The sequence below is a fragment of the Orcinus orca genome, chromosome 5, assembly GCF_937001465.1.
Source record: "Orcinus orca chromosome 5, mOrcOrc1.1, whole genome shotgun sequence".
NCBI classification, from domain to species: domain Eukaryota; kingdom Metazoa; phylum Chordata; class Mammalia; order Artiodactyla; family Delphinidae; genus Orcinus; species Orcinus orca.
The window spans coordinates 42,712,111-42,728,783 of NC_064563.1; positions in this window are offsets into that span (position 1 = coordinate 42,712,111).

Consider the following 16,673-nt stretch of genomic DNA (forward strand, 5'->3'; position numbering starts at 1 on the left):
CACATGGGCACCTCCACGTGATTTGAGCTCCTCACAACATAGAGTCTGGGCTCCAAGAAGTGAAGGTATAAGCTGCAGATTTCTTAAGGCCCAGCCTCAGAAGTTACATGGCGTCAGTTTTGTCACATTCTTTTAGTCGAAATAGATCACAGTTCAGACCAGATTCAAGGGGAGGATAAGTAGACAAATAACAACGTCACATTGCAAAAGAACATAGGAGGGAAAATACTGCTGTGGAATATTCTTTGGAAACACACTTTTCCACCTGTTTAGCAGGTGTATCTTGCTCTAGTCAGTGCTTGTAAGGACCCTTCCCACCCAAATCAGGTCTATGGCTACAAGACATCTATACAAAGTTACGGCTACAACCTCTTGTGCCCAGAGACTTTCTCCAAGTCCTACATCCTACCCTCTATTTCAAGCCTTCCCATTCTTTAAGGTGGCTTTCCAGGACTTGTACCTAGACACTGCTTCTCCGCCCGGTCCCTGTAATTAACAACTCATTATAAGAGCAGAGGCCGCTCTGGCACATCTCTCTGAGAGGAGCGTAGAGACTGCAAGCATGGTTGGAAGTGGAAGTCAGAAGCATGTTGTTTATACATGGGCTGTAGTTTTATTTGGATGACGGGTTGTGGGGAGGGTGCATGATGGAGCTCATGAGGGAGTTAAAGTCATGTGGTGCTGCCACTGCAGAACACTGCATCAGGAAAACAACTGGAGGTGGAAGGAAGGAGTTTCTTCTCAAAACATGGCATCTCCAAACTCACAGACATACACACACACACACACACACACACACACACAGAGAAAACCACATGCTCACACTCATACCCACATACCACTCACACAACACACGCACAAATACACACTCACACACACTCACGCGTACATTCACATAAACACCGTACACTTACAAACACATTCACATATTCTCACAGACCCACACATACTTTCACGTAAACACACAGAGGCTCACACTCTCACACGTTCACACAGAGACATGCACATTTGCACACACTCATCCAATCGCTTACCCGAAGCCCAATCTTCCAGCCCCTTAGCAGTTCTAGAGGGGAGCAAGGGGGTCAGTGGTTTCCCTTGAGCTCATTCGCCAAAAGTGGTACCCTTTCAACAATTTTTAGCTTGTGAGTGGCCACGGTGCTTATCGACTGTGATCCTGAGATGAAAGAGTGTGAAAGAAACACCGCGAAGAGAATGTAGTCAAAAGAGAGGGCTGTCTTTGTGCTTACTCTTCCACACCACCAACTGGCGCACCCCACCATGTCCCCCACAGGCCCACCTTCCCGCCCTTAGAAACTAGATGTGCCTCTGCTCAAAGCCCCAGTTATCTGGGGGCGGGAGAGGCAGACCAGGGGTCCTGGAGACACTTTCTGGTGGCAGCTTTCTCCACAGAGATGTTGATCAATGATTGGATGAAGCCTGCACAGGCCCAGGGGACTGGATTCCAAGAAAAGATTGTGCAACAGAGGGTTTTCCATTGTGTGGATGTCAATTGTGGGCTTCAGAAAGCAGAAGGAAGCCAATTCAGGGAAGTATTTGCAGAGGTGAGGGGAAGAGGAGGTCAAGGTTACACTAGGGCAACGGGATGGAAAGTGAGTGGAAACTGAGAGCTTTTCTAAAAATTCGCCAGCCCCTACCATGTTTAATATTTCTTTAGTATTGTGAAAATAAAAGGGTCAAAGGGAGATAAAGGTGAGCTTTTATCCAATTGAGGATGCATACTGTTTTTGTGCCTTTGCACATTCATTTCATTTTAGTGTCAAAGAAAAACCAGCACGTCAAAATCCCATGCACACAGTTCATTTGTTTTATTGGGAAGGTTGAAGCAAAATCATTTGAAAACACCACTACTTTCTATCATGATGCATACGTCAAACTTTCAACTTCAAACATAACCTCCAAAAATATCAAAGTTGATTTTTTTTTTCTTTTTCAGTTAAGTGTACAATGACAAAGGTACCGATGTTAGGCTCCAAAAGAATACCTCCGCCTCACACTGACTTCTCATCACTGAAGGCTGGTAAGTCAGAGGTAAGAAAAACAAGGACTGCAGAGTCAAGTCTGGTCAGCCCAACAAATACTGAGCATCTTCCATGCATCAGGCACTATTCTGTGTGCTGGAGATAATAAGATGAATAAAAAAGATCTCTTTCCTTCAATGGTGTATAGCCTGGTAAGGCTGGCAGAAGGGAAATGAGATATTATTTTTAAATGGGTGAGGGATGCACATGGTGCCGTGGGACCCTAGAGGAGAAGCACTTAGCGCTGCCCAGAGAAGGCACTAGAGCTGAAAGATACTCAGGCAAAAAAAAAAAAAAAAAAAAACCGCTGACAAGAGGACAATCCAGCGTAAGAAGAGGCCAAGACTTGAAATAGCAAGGTGTGTGCAGAGAACAAACCCTAAACCAACCAAAGCCTCCCGGGTAGTCCGTGTTAGTCAAGGAGCAGCAGGAGATGACAAACGGTAGGTGGGCAGGGGGAAAAGACTTCGGCGTGCTTGTAAGGAGCTTAAACTTACCCGGAGGTAACCGGAGACAGGGGACTCACATAGCCAGATTTGTATTTTTAAATAGAGTCCCTCAGGCAGCGCTAAGAGGATAGATAGGAAGAGGGTTAAGACCTGAGGCAGGGGACCAGGTGGTAGGCTGGTGCAACAGTACCAACAAGAAATGGTAGGGCTGGAGCCAGAACAGCGTTTGCAGGCTTAGTGAAGAGGAAATGGCTTCAGAAAATATTTAGGGGGAAAAAAATCTGACAGCATGTTTTTAATTAGGCTTGGGAAGGGGAAAGAGAAGAGAAGGTGTCTCAGGGGACTGGTGTGATTAATTAAGAGAAGGGCTCTAGAAGGAGGAGCAAGACTTGGGGGAATCTGAGGAGGTGGCTATGGGAAACAGGAAGATAAGGAGTCTGGGAGAGACCAACCAGAGAAACCCAAAGCTCAAAGCTGCCGAGAGCAGTCAGGAGGAGATAAAGAGTCTCAGGAATTAGAAGCCAGGATGGATGGAAATCTCCCAGGGCATAGGGTGAGAAAACTCGTGGATGAGGCAGAAAACAGTACAATTATACCAGGGGCCTTTATTCAAGCAGCATGGGTTACAAGTGTGTGCTTGTTATAGAAGGTTGTATGTGTGTAGAAGCTTGGTACTGAATGGTCTAAGCTGTGTATTGGGTGAAAGCCCAGAAAAAAACAGAAATCATGGCGCCTCAAGTCAGGTGGCTAGTCCAATCTTACGATTCTTTTTCCTGCCACCTGCCCTTCCTCCCTCTTCTGGTCACCCCACAGATAGTACAACAATGGCAGCGGAAGGTTTTCACTCTCTGTGAAGCATTCACCATGCCCCAGGATCTGGGCTGAGCTCTAAAGTTACCAGATTGTAAAAGTATGTCCCTGCCCTGGGTGGCTGAGCTTTCTCTTGTTGGCTGGTTGCTATTTTATCCCCTTGCTTGCCTATTTACCACAGCCAGGCTCGATCTAAGTCTTCTATTTTCCTACCCCCCTGCAAACCAGTCATAATTTCTGCCTCACCTAGTAGAACCGAGATGCCCCTTCTTTGGGCTTTTTTGTTTTGTGCTTTATTTTTGTGGCCTGAAAGTTTCTACGGGCCTTACAGGAGGGTCAGTTGTGGTGACGGGAGACAGGGAGCTACAAGACGCTTGCTACTTAATACAGGACAAAGAGAACATATTAGCCCTATCCTTAGCCTCCCTGTCCCCCTGCCTCCAAGGTGAGTTTTCATGGCTACTTTTTCTCCTCTCTCCTCCTCCATTCTTCAAGGTCACCCTTCCCACTCCTTAAATGGAAAGAAGTTTACATCCTATACTTGGACATCATTAGAGGCCATGGCTGTCTCAAAAGGAGAAGCCCTGCTTTCACCTTTATTCATTCATTCATTCACTCAATTAATTCATATTGAGAGCCCACCATGCACCAGCATCTGGTTATAGTGCAGGGGGTGTGGTTATGGACATGGCAGACAAAAATTCCTGCCTTCGTGAAGTTTATATTCGTGTAAACTTTAGCTCACTGCCTAGCAGGGCAGCACTAACATATACACATACGGGGGGAATTAAGCAGACTCTAAGACCCCCACCTGGGATATTAGGTCAAGATGGTGGGGTAGAAGGACATGCGCTCACTTCCTCTTGCGAGAGCACCGACCAGAATGACAACTAACTGCTGGACAATCATCGACAGGAAGACACTGGAACTCACCAAAAAAGATACCCCACATCCAAAGACAAAGGGGAAGCCACAGTGAGATGGTAGGAGGGGCACAATCACAATAAAATCAAATCCCATAACTGCTGGGTGGGTGACTCAAAAAACTGGAGAACACTTATACCACAGAAGTCCACCCACTGGAGTGAAGGTTCTGAGCCCCACGTCAGGCTTCCCAACCCGGGGGTGTGGCAATGGGAGGAGGAATTCCTAGAGAATCAGACTTTGAAGGCTAGTGGGATTTGATTGCAGGACTTCGACAGGACTGGGGGAAACAGAGACTCCACCCTTAGAGGGCACACACAAAGTAGTGTGCTCACTGAGACCCAGGGGAAGGAGCAGGGACCTGATAGGAGACTGAACCAGACCTACCTGCTAGTGTTGCAGAGGCAGGGGGTGGCAGTGGCTCACTGTGAGGACAAGGACACTGGCAACAGAAGTTCTGGGAAGTATTCCTTGGTGTGAGCCCTCCCAGAGTCTGCCATTAGCCCCACCAAAGAGCCGGGTAGGCTCCAGTGTTGGGTCGCCTCAGGCCAAACAACCAACAGGGAGGGAACCCAGCCCCACCCATCAGCAGACAAGATTAAAGTTTTACTGAGCTCTGCCCACCAGAGCAACACCCAGCTCTACCCACCACCAGTCCCTCCCATCAGGAAACTTGCAAAAACCTCTTAGATAGCCTCATCCACCAGAGGACAGACAGCAGAAGCAAGAAGAACTACTATCCTGCAGTCTGTGGAACAAAAACCACATTCACAGAAAGATAGACAAGATGAAAAGGCAGAGAGCTATGTACCAAATGAAGGAACAAGACAAAACCCCAGAAAAACAACTAAATGAAGTGGAGATAGGCAACCTTCCATAAAAGAATTCAGAATAATGATAGTGAAGATGATCCAGGACCTCGGAAAAACAATGGAGGCAAAGATCGAGAAGATGCAAGAATTGTTTCACAAAGACCTAGAAGAATTAAAGGACAAACACCTAGAAGAATTAAAGAACAAACACAAATAGAGATGAACAATACAATAACTGAAATGAAAAATACACTAGAAGGAATCAATAGCAGAATAACTGAGGCAGAAGAACAGATAACTGACCTGGAAGACAGAACAGTGGAATTCACTGCTGCAGAACAGAATAAAGAAAAAAGAATGAAAAGAAATGAAGACAGCCTAAGAGACAACTGGGACAACATTAAACACAACATCATTCGCATTATAGAGGTCCAGAAGGAGAAGAGAGAGATAAAGGACCCGAGAAAATATTTGAAGAGATTATAGTCCATAACTTCCCTAACATGGGAAAGGAAATAGCCACCCAAGTCCAGGAAGTGCAGAGAGTGCCAGGCAGGATAAACCCAAGAAGAAACACATTGAGACACACATTAATCAAATTGACAAAAATTAAAGACAAAGAAAAATTATTGAAAGCAACAAGGGAAAATCGACAAATAACATACAAGGGAACTCCCAGAAGATTAACAGCTGATTTCTCAGCAGAAACTCTACAAGCCAGAGGGAGTAGCATGATATATTTAAAGTGATAAAGGGAAGAACCTACAACCAAGATTACTCTACCCGGCAAGGATCTCATTCAGATTTGACAAAGAAATCAAAAGCTTTACAGACAAGCAAAAGCTAAGAGAATTCAGCACCACCAAACCAGCTCTCCAAGAAATGCTAAACGAACTTCTCTAGGTGGGGAACACAGAGAAGAAAAGGACCTACAAAAACAAACTCATAACAATTAAGAAAATGGTCATAGGAACATACATATCAGTAATTACTTTGAACATGAATGGATTAAATGCTCCAGCCAAAAGACACAGGCTTACTGAACGGATACAAAAACAAGATCCATATATATGTGGTCTACAACAGACCCACTTCAGACCTAGGGACACTGAAAGTGAGGGGATGGAAAAAGATATTCCATGCAAATGGAAATCAAAAGAAAGCTGGAGTAGCAATACTCATATCAGATAAAATAGACTTTAAAATAAAGAATGTTACAAGAGACAAGGAACGACACTACATAATGATCAAGGGATCAATCCAAGAAGATATAACAATTATAAATATATATGCATCCAACATAGGAGCACCTTAATACATAAGGCAACTGCTAACAGCTATAAAAGAGGAAATTGACAGTAACACAGTAATAGTGGGGGACTTTAACACCTCACTTACACCAATGGACAGATCATCCAAACAGAAAGTTAATAAGGAAACACAAGCTTTAACTGACACAACAGACCAGATAGATTTTATTGATATTTATAGGACATTCCATCCAGAAACAGCAGATTACACTTTCTTCTCAAGTGCACACAGAACATTCTCCAGGACAGATCACATCTTGGGTCACAAATCAAGCCTCAGTAAATTCAAGAAAATTCAAATCATATCAAGCATCTTTTCAGACCACAATGCTATGAGATTAGAAATCAATTACAGGGAAAAAAAATGAAAAAAACACAAACACATGGAGGCTAAACACTACATTACTAAATAACCAAGAGATGACTGAAGAAATCAAAGAGGTAATCAAAAAATACCTAAAGACAAATGACAATGAAAACACGACAATCCAAAACCTATGGGATGCAGCAAAAGCACTTCTAAGAGGGAAGTTTATAGCAATACAAGCCTACCTCAAGAAATAAGAAAAATCTCAAATAAACAATCTAACCTTACACTTAAAGGAACTAGAGAGAAAGAAGAACAAACAAAACCCAAGGTTAGTAGAAGGAAAGAAATCATAAAGATCAGAGCAGAAATAAATGAAATAGAAACAAAGAAAACAATAGCTAAGATCAATAAAACTGAAAACTGGTTCTTTGAGAAGATAAACAAAATTGATTAACCATTAGCCAGACTCATCAAGAAAAAGAGGGAGAGGACTCAAATCAATAAAATTAGAAGTGAAAAAGGAGAAGTTACAACACACACCGCAGAAATACAAAGCATCCTAAGAGACTACTACAAGCAACTCTATGCCAATAAAACAGACAACCTGGAAGAAATGGACAAATTCTTAGAAGGGTATAACCTTCCAAGGCTGCACCAGGAAGAAATAGAAAATACGTACAGACGATTCACAAGTAATGAAACTGAAACTGTGATTAAAAATCTTCCAACAAACAAAAGTCCAGGGCCAGATGGCTTCACAGGTGAATTCTATCAAACATTTAGAGAAGAGCTAACACCCACCTTTCTCAAACTCTTCCAAAAAATTGCAGAGGAAGGAACACTCCCAAACTCATTCTATGAGGCCACCATCACCCTGATACTAAAACAAGACAAAGATACTACAAGAAAAGAAAATTGCAGACCAATATCACTGATGAAGATAGATGCAAAAATCCTCAACAAAATACTAGCAAACAGAATTCAACACCACATTAAAAGGATCATGTACCATGATCAAGCGGGATTTATCCCAGTGATGCAAGGCTTCTTCAATATATGCAAATCAATCAATGTGATACACCATATTAACAAACTGAAGAATAAAAACCATATGATCATCTCAATAGATGCAGCAAAAAGCTTTTGACAAAATTCAACACCCATTTATGATAAAAACTCTCCAGAAAGTGGGCATAGAGCAAACCTACCTGAACACAGTAAAGGCCATATATGACAAACCCACAGCAAACATCATTCTTAACAGTGAAAAACTGAAAGCATTTCCTCTAAGATCAGGAAGAAGACAAGGATACCCACTCTCACCACTATTATTGAACATAGTTTTGGAAGTACTAGCCATGGCAATCAGAGAAGAAAAAGAAATAAAAGGAATACAAATTGGAAAAGAAGAAGTAAAAGTGTCAGTTTTTGCAGATGCCATGATACTATACATAGAGAATCCTAAAGATGCCACCAGAAAACTACTAGAGCTAATCAATGAATTTGGTAAAGTAGCAGGATACAAAATTAATGCACAGAAATCTGTTGCATTCCTATACACTAATGATGAAAAATCTGAAAGAGAAATTAAGGAAACACTCCCATTTACCACTGCAACAAAAAGAATAAAATACCTAGGAATAAACCTACCTAGGGAGACAAAAGACCTGTATGCAGAAAAGTATAAGACACTGACGAAAGAAATTAAAGATGACACAAAATGATGGAGAGATATACCATGTTCTTGGACTGGAAGAATCAATATTGTGAAAATGACTATACTACCCAAAGCAATCTACAGATTCAATGCAATCCCTATCAAATTACCAATGGCATTTTTTACAGAACTAGAACAAAAAATCTTAAAATTTGTATGGAGACACCAAAGACCTCGAAGAGCCAAAGCAGTCTTGAGGGAAAGAAACGGAGCTGGATGAATCATACTCCCTGACTTCAGGCTATACTACAAAGCTACAGTAATCAAGACAATGTGGTACTGGCACAAAAACAGAAATATAGATCAATGGAACAAGATAGAAAGCCCAGAGATAAACCCACGCACCTATGGTCAACTAATCTATGACAAAGGAGGCAAGGATATACAATGGAGAAAAGACAGCCTCTTCAATAAGTGGTGCTGGGAAAACTGGACAGCTACATGTAAAAGAATGAAATTAGAACCCTCCCTAACACCATACATAAAAATAAAGTCAAAATGGATTAGAAACCTAAATATAAGACTGGACACTATAAAACTCTTAGAGGAAAACATAGGAAGAACACTCTTTGACATAAATCACAGCAAGATCTTTTTTGATCCACCTCCTGGAGTAATGGAAATAAAAACAAAAATAAACAAATGGGACCCAATGAAACTTAAAAGCTTTTGCAAAGCAAAGGAAACTACAAACAAGGCGAAAGGACAACCCTCAGAATGGGAGAAAATATTTGCAAATGAATCAACGGAAAAAGGGTAAATCTCCAAAATATATAAACAGCTCATGCAGCTCAATATTAAAGAAACAAACAACCCAATCCAAAAATGGGCAGAAGACCTAAATAGACACTTCTCCAAAGAAGATATACAGATGGCCAAGAAGAACATGAAAAGCTGCTCAACATCACTAATTATTAGAGAAATGCAAATCAAAACTACAGTGAGGTTTCACCTCACACCAGTTAGAATGGGCATCTTCAGAAAATCTACAAACAACAAATGCTGGAGAGGGTGTGGAGAAAAGGGAACCCTCTTGCCCTGTTGGTGGGAATGTAAATTGATACAGCCACTATGGAGAACAGTATGGAGGTTCCTTAAAAAACTAAAAAATAGAGTTACCATATGACCCATCAATCCCACTACTGGGCACATACCCAGAGAAAACCATAATTCAAAAAGACACAAGCACCACAATGTTCACTGCAGCACTATTTACAACAGCCAGGTCATGAAAGCAACCTTAATGCCCATCGACAGATGAATGGATAAAGACGATGTGGTACATATATACAATGGAATATTACTCAGCCATAAAAGGGAACGAAACTGGGTCATTTGTAGAGACGTGCATGGATCTAGAGACTATCATACAGAGTGAAGTAAGTCAGAAAGAGAAAAACAAATATCATATATTAACGCATATATGTGGAACCTAGAAAAATGGCACAGATGAACCGGTTTGCAGGGCAGAAATAGAAACACAGATGTAGAGAACAAATGGCAGAAATAGAGACACAGATGTAGAGAACAAACGTATGGACACCAAGGGGGGAAAGTGGTGGCGGGGGTGGTGGTGGTGATGGTGTGATGAATTGGGTGATTGGGATTGACATGTATACACTGATGTGTATAAAATGGATGACTAATAAGAACATGCTGTATACAAAGTAAATTAAATTAAATTAAAAAAATAAATAATAAGACCCCCACCTGCATCACTCACTCACTCACTCACTCCCTGCTAAGGGTGCTAGCCCTCCCTGTCTTTTCTGCCTCTCTTCAGATGGGCTGCAGCTACATCTTTATTATCTTTGGTTTGTCAGCCTTTGCTTAAGGGAAAAAAATATGAGACATATCTGGGAGAGCAAAGGGACTCACTGGGGTGACTTCCGCAGTAAAAAGTGGCAGTGGTACAAGGTTTTTATTCTAAATATTGAGTTCAATTTACAAGCCATGTTGGTTTATATGCTGTAATATACACTGACTCGCCACCACCTGAAGAGGTGCAGGATTAAAGAACAAGGTTTGCCTCTGGAGACAAGGGACAAACAGTAGCACTGCCGGGAGGGGCGGGGGGCAAAGAAGGAGGAGAGAGGGATCCAAAGTCAGACTCTGCTACAGAGAGTGCCATGTAGCAAAGAAGACAGTATAGCTTGTTGATCACATTTCTTTGCTCCCCATAATAAAATTGAATATTTACACTCTTGCTGTGGGTTCAGTATGCTTCCCTGCCCCTAGATGTCAGCTTGATCACAGGACTTCCTTTGACCAATGGGATGTGGGTGGACATGACTCTAGCAGAGGTAGAAACGTGCCTGCAGAGTTTGACTTGGACATCCGTGTATCCGCCAAAGCCAGGAAAAGCACAAGCCCTGGCTAGCCACCACCCTGCCCAGCTGTGCACAAGAGCTACACACACAGGGTAAAGCCAAACCCCCAATGACCCACAGACCTGTGAGCAAGAAAGATAAGCATTTGTTGTTTAAGCCACTAAGATTTTTGAGGTTGTGTTTAATGCAGCATTATTGTGACACTAGCTTAGTGATATACACTGCTGAGACACTTTCACACCAAAGGGTTCCTGGGAGCATCCCATGAAAATCAGTTTGCTGCATACATCAATGGCAAAACGCATCCACATTCTTGTTGTTTTGGCCACTTCTCCCCACCTAAGAGGTCCCCACACAGGGCATTCCAGAGCCGAGGGTCCTCCAGCTCTCTTGCCCCATCACAGGCTTCATTCAGGTTTAATGAACTGCTCCTCTATTTGTCTCATGTCACTATTTTCCCCAACTCGGCTGTACAGTACCTGGACTGTCTAGGAAAACCCATTACCTCTATTAGCCTGCCAATAGCAAATCAGTAGAATTGCTTGTTCCTTAATTGATAGAATACACTCCCCTCCTCCTGATAGATTACCCTGGTCTAACAGCTCCAAGACCAATTCCCCAGTGTCTGACTACCATGCAATCTGGAGCAATCGGTTTATACTTTCAGTAATAAATCCTAACCTATCAATATATAATAGCTCTTCATAATCAACATCCACAGATTCCGTCTGGGTTCAGAAGCAACCACCAGCCATTTCTTACATGCCTATAATTGGCAGTGGCCAGGTGATATTTGTGCATCCGAGCACAGTCCTCCTTCCTCGCCCAATAAGGGTAACACATTTTACATAAATTCAGGCTGATTGAATTCCCTTGTCAGAGTATGCAGATATAAATACATTTATGCATGTGTGATGTTGTGTAAATTGAAATCGTTCAGCTGACCTGAGTGCTGCGGTGAGAGAATCCAGCCTGACCCCTCCAAGAGGCTGACTGTGGGCTGGGGCAAAGGAACTGGCTCATACAGATCAGCAAAGACGGCCACATCATTTATTAAACACCCGTTGAGCTAAGTGCGTCCTGCAAGCTTATGAAGATCTCATCTCCATGTAAGGGCAAAAAGTCTTGGACCAAAATGCACAGTCCACTGATGTTTAACACCAAAAGGGTACCGACATAGGAGGCAACCTTCGGGGGAAGGGAAAACAATTTACTTTAAGGGGGAGAGAGGAGGGGTGGTGGGTTAGGCACCAAGTAGCTAAATGCACATCCCTCAAATGTCTCTGCCAGCAAGTTCACCAGCCATGAGGAAAAGAGTGTCCCCTTGCTTCTTATAAATTAAATGTCACAAAAGAAAGCCGGTGAGAGGAAAGGAAGAAAAGGTGCCCTAAACAAGGTAATAAAACTATAAACTTAATGAGGGCCAGTTTAGCACTCCTCAGTCTCTCTACTTTATAACATGCCCTTATGAGCCAGCCTGTCAGGATAATGTAATTGAGAACTTGCTATAAAACATATGTTTAATGGAGCCAGGGGCCAAGGAAAACACTGTGTAATTGTAATAAGCAGCCTGGTAAGTAAAATGATACCTTTTAAAGGTTAAAATAGAGTTGCTTTCAGAACTGGGCCAGTCTGCTTCTTCAAATATTGCTTCACTAATGATTTCTTCACTTCACTTACAAAATGCATCTCTGAGGAGATTTGTTACAAATTTGATGCCTGCCTGGGAAGTAAACTGCTCACCATACAGAAGGCTTGGGCATTTATTCTCCAGTTTTATATAACTTGGAGAATGATGTTAAAATTGGCAAATTCATCTGAGGCACACCAGGCCATAGGAATTTTTTTTAATCCACTCATTGTCCAATGCAGTTCAACTTGAAAGAGATACAACAGAGAAAAGATTGATCCTTTGTGGCCTATTCTCTTTCCAGAAGGTAAAAGCAATTCCCATCAACAGAGCCCAGTGCTCCGTGGGGTCATCTCTATTCTGCTCTGGGGAATGTGTTGCTCATCAGGGCATGAATATTTCTAAAAATAAGAAAGAAAAGGGGAAAATGAAAACTGATTCTGGGAGCTGGAAGACCCCACCTGTTAAAGGTGGGGTCTAAACCTAGTACTTGCTGACCATGACCTCAAAGATCCTCCTTTGGGCAACTAATGGATGAGATTTCTCAGTAGTAACCTTTTAGATTGGTGTTTCTTAGGCTTTCAAGGTTGGCATTTTAAAAAATACAGTCAAATCCACTCATTCCACCCAATTCCACTGGCTGTTGTTTGTTGTGTGAGGGAGTAGGGGGCTGGGAAACTGCATAACTGATTAGAGGAACAGCCTGGCTCCTGCTAAGAAGACCCAAGGAGGCGCGCACTCCTCTCAGTGGAGCTGGTGACTCTCCAGGAGACTCTGGGTGCTTCACGTTACCTTCTGGAGCTCAGTTAAAGCAACTGTATAAATGGTACCACAGGAAGGATTGACCTAGCAGATCTCTAAGTCACTTCCAACTTTAATGAACTGGTATTGAGTTTAATAGCAAAATTATATGGCAGAGAGATTGCTAAATGACCTTCAATATATGCCTTCCCTTTCTTACAGTAGTAGAACTCCTAGGTTTTAGCTCACATAGCTGCCCAGAATAAAGACTACATTCCCTGACCTTCTTTACAGTTAATTGTGGCAATATGACTAAGTTCTGGCCAGAGAGATGTAAACAGACGTGTCATCTGTCAACTTCCAAGACAATTTGCATATGTTCTTTCCCACTTCATCTACCATGCTGCCTGGAAGATAGATGCAATGGCTGGAGCTCTTGCTGGTATTTTGGACCATAAGGATGAAGGCTACACTTAGGGATAGTGGACCAGAGAGCTGAAAGGGTGCTGTAGTTTGAGTTTTTCATCTAGCCGAATCCCCATATCAGCTCCGGAATTATCTACCTCTACATTTCTATGCACAAGGGAAATACACTGCCTCATTTAAGTCATTTAAGCCACTGCTATTTGGGGCTCTCTTACTTATAGATGATTTATGCACTGTACGCAATACGTAATTAAATAACTAAATTATTCATTCCAGAAATACCGACCACACATATGTACAGTAGTCATTCAACAGCATGATATTTTGAAAATATAAAATCACTATGTCACTTCCTTGCTTAAAATCCTCCAACAGTTCTTATTACATATACAATAAAATCCAAACATCTTCCCCGCCCCACAAGGACCACGAAATCATGTCTGACCACATCTTACACCTTTCTCCATCAGAGTTCAGTGTTGTTGCCCCAACCACGTATGTCTTCTTTCCACTTCTGGAAACTGTCAAGCTCATTCTGGCCTTGGGGATTTTATAGTTACTCTTTGCTCTTCCTGAAACACCCTTACCCAGCTCATTGCATGGCTCATTTGCTCTAATCATTCAGGTTTCCAACCAAATGTCACTGTTCAGAGAGATCTTCCTTAACCAGCCTCTCTAAAATGACTTCACACACACACACACACACCACACACACACACACACACACACACACAGAGCATGCAGAGTAATCCCCCACTCCATCGCTGCATTATAAAATACACTGAGATGCTCTTTAAAACGCTGAGATGCTCTTATTTCTTTATTGAGCCTCTTCTCCAGGTAGAGTATAAAACCCATGAAAACAAGGACCAAAACTTCACTGTAACTGAGAGCCTAGAACGGGGTCTGGCACTTAGCAATCACTCAGTAAATACTGATTAAATGAGTGAGTGATCCAGAGCTCTGTGCTTGGGATGGGAGAGGGATGAGTGGGTAAAAAATAAGTAAAAGATAGTATTTCTCTGGTCCAAACAAGAGTGCAGATAAAATTACAGAGGCTCACAGACCCTTGGACACAGATTGCTTTGGAATTCAGAGCATTTACTATATGCCAGCACTGTTCTAGGCACTGCACCTATATTTACTCATTCAATCTTCACAATGACATTATGAGTCACACTATTATTATTTGCGTTTTACAAATAAGGACACTGAGGTCAGAAAGGCTAAATAGTTTACCCAAGGTCACAGAACTAATAAGAGGCAGAGTCAGAACACAAACCCAAGAAATCTGGCACCTCAGCCTGTGTTCATGATAACCTCCCCAGGCGGTGTTATGGGCAGGTGGTTTTGTTCAGAAATTATGAACAGAACACTGAAGGTGAACGGACAATTCCAGCTCCTCCTTCTTCTCCACTCTCTACCATCACTACCCTTCTCCGCTTTAAATCCGAGCAAAACATGTAGCAGAAAAGCACAAAATTGTGCATTGTCAGTTTAGAGATGGCTACATAGGAGAATGAAGGGATGGGTAACCAGACTCAAGGGAGGGGCAAATAAAGGGTAAAAAGTGAATCACAATCTAAAGGGAAAGCAGAAGGGGTCCAGAGGCAGATCAAGTTGGGCCAAGAGAAGTGAAACCAAAAGCAGGAGGGGCAACCAAAGAGGGCAAAGGGTAGGGCTTCCAGAAGCTTTCTCTGACAGCCTGAGAGCTAATGACCAAATGAGATCAGCATACTCTGACGATATGCTCGACGCTCGGAGGCCGGCAACCCCTTTGGCATCCTGGCCTGGGCTGCGTGCTCTTGCTTGGTTTACTGTGGCCACCAGGTTAGCAGACTCACTGTCTTCCATCTCTCAATTGTAAGATTCTCTCTATATATAAAGAGACCAACTGCTTGGCCTCACAATATGTGTGCAACATTGAACCAATGTTTATTAAATAGTTACTCTGCTGTGCTGACACAGAAAATACAAAGATGAACAGATACAATCCTTACCCTACAAGATCTCACAGTCTCTCAAGGAGAACAGACCTGCGTGTACATAATACAACAAGGCATTATCTTCCGTTCATTCAACAAACATTTATTGATCATCGACTGTCTGCCAGGTATTAGGTATAGGACAGAAAATGGAGTTGCACAGTCACATGAATACAGGAGCCAAGCAGGAGTGCACTCACCTGCCCAAAGGAACTAGGTGTATTAATATAGGGAGTTGGGCTCTCAGGGTGGGGAGGGGACTGGGGCAGCCTGGAGAGGCTTAGTCTTGTAAAGGGGTCAGACACTCCCCAGCTGCATTTAATCTCTCCATCCAAGAATGCAACTCAAGTGTTGCCAGATCTCATTTTGCAGAAGCATCCACAACTCAGAACTTTTCTGTGAAATCTTCCAATGTGTAAATGTTGCAGCTAATTCAAAATATTTTTAACACCGTACAGACTGACAAGGAAAGTCTGAAGGCTACCATGTTGTAATGGTCTGAAAGCATTCATAACACAGAACCTTATTAGGCATGGCTGAGTATGCCACACATTGCCACTTCCCCTCAGCCCATTGGAAAGTCACCTCTTCTGTCATTCTCCACTCTCTCGGCCCTTCACCCCTCCGCAGACCCTTCCCAGTGGCTTTTCCCCGGTCCAGCCGTCTCCTTCCTCCCAACAACCTCTTTGCTCCACCCTTTCACTCCCCATCCTTTATTCCTAGCCAAGCAGTCTCTGTTTCCTTCCAAAGAACATGGTGCAAAGGCCTTAACCACAGCTCCCATAAATCCTTCCTACATTTCAACATCCTAGTCTTTCCATTACTGTTTTCTCACTCAGAAGAGGGAAGTAAAAAACTAATTTTTCAGCATTCAACCCAGCTGGCTAGGGAGAAATGAAACCATGTAATCCACAGATTAGTCCTTCATAAGATGGGGTTCGTGGCTCTTTGTATGTGTTCATCTCTCTCCACCAGCAACTTTATTGCCCCATGAAGCCAGGTCTATTCTTCTTGTAGAAATATATAGATATTTTGAATTTTTACCTGTTTTATTCCATAGGTCTGATGCTGATTCCTTTGAAGTTCAGAGACCCTGAACCAGACTTCTTTCTAGGACTGGGATACATCACAAGCAAAAAGGTCAGGGCTCACTGTAAGCAATAAAAAAATATATCTTATAAATTATA